The sequence below is a fragment of the Theobroma umbraticum genome, unplaced genomic scaffold, assembly GCF_002168275.2.
Source record: "Theobroma umbraticum cultivar Fairchild unplaced genomic scaffold, ASM216827v3 scaffold_2.0, whole genome shotgun sequence".
NCBI classification, from domain to species: Eukaryota; Viridiplantae; Streptophyta; class Magnoliopsida; order Malvales; family Malvaceae; genus Theobroma; species Theobroma umbraticum.
Window position 1 is genome coordinate 127,901 of NW_018397277.1, and position 1,449 is coordinate 129,349.

The window sequence follows — 1,449 nt, forward strand, 5'->3', positions numbered from 1 at the left end:
TCTGAAAGAGTTAAAGAGAGAAAATCAAATCTAGAGTGAGAAAATGATTTGTTGCAGCTTTTTGATCCTCCATGTCAGGACCCAAACTTGAAGGTCATGATCGGCGCATGAGCCTCGCAAGCCTACTAGACTCAAGAAAGCTTCAGAGTTCACAAGCATATAACACCAAACCAAGGGATTAGATGACCAAATATTCATAATAAATTTAAACATACATACATGATCCCTGGCACATAGTTTATACAAATGTTCATCAAGCCATACATTGGCCTATCAAGGTAGGTCCGTATACAACGACCCTTACACGTACAATATAACATGACACTCAGTGCCTACATACATCGAAGCCAACCATATGCGGAAGCTCTTGATAGACTCAGCAGAGTTACCAAAACAGGGGACCTACTGCATGCCAAAATCTATCTCTGGACGACCTTGACCACATAGCCCTATGGCCTATTTATCTGCATATGGTATACAAATGGGTGAGTGCTATAATACTCAGTGAGTGGTGTAGATAAACAAAATCATATATATACATTTAACACATATACTAAACATATGTATTGTCCGTACATCTGAGTGTTTTAGCAAACATCTTTGAATATCAGGCATATCGCTATCCCTAAAATCTTCAATGCGAGGGTATATCATTACCCTCAATATCTTCAAATTTCATCGTACATATCATTACGCTTACCCCCGAAACCAATCAAAGTTATCCAAATCATTCTCCACGGCACACGTAGTCACCGGAGCATCATATCATATTCATATCATATCTATCTAGGCCTTGCTATGGCTCTTTCAAATCATATGCAAATCAATCAACTAGTGGTCCCCCGTGAACATAATCAAGTCACTCTTGGTGGCCAACTAGTGGAAAACCAAATCACGCACAGGGCAAAGCCAATAACAAAGAACAAATCATGCACATGCCGAAGCAACTGGCAAAAAACTAATCACGCACAATGCTGGAGTAGTTGGTGGAGAAACAAATCATCAACCAAAGTAAACTCCAGATGGTTGGCATCATACACTATATGTTGGAATCACAAGTGGGATATAGACCATTGCCCTTACTTACCACCGTCCTTGAGGCACAAACCAAGTCACAGGATGTCAGACTCCACTCATCAACAAATCAGATCGATGTCCGAAATTGATCCCTCGAATGGAAACACAAGTACACAATTAAGGTCATCATGCCTTTATCATTCACATTTCCTTAATAGACCACAATCACATCCATCGAGCTTTAATTGTCATATGCTCGGTTATATTTTGGGCTCCTCTTAGTCTACAAAGCCTTATTCAATCAAATCATTTGGACATATCAAGCACCTAGGGTAATCCAATCTTAGGAGTTCAACATAGGCCCACAAACCTCCTAATCTAGGCTTACGCAAGATAGGTCACCCCATGTGGCTCACGTCATAACGCACAAAC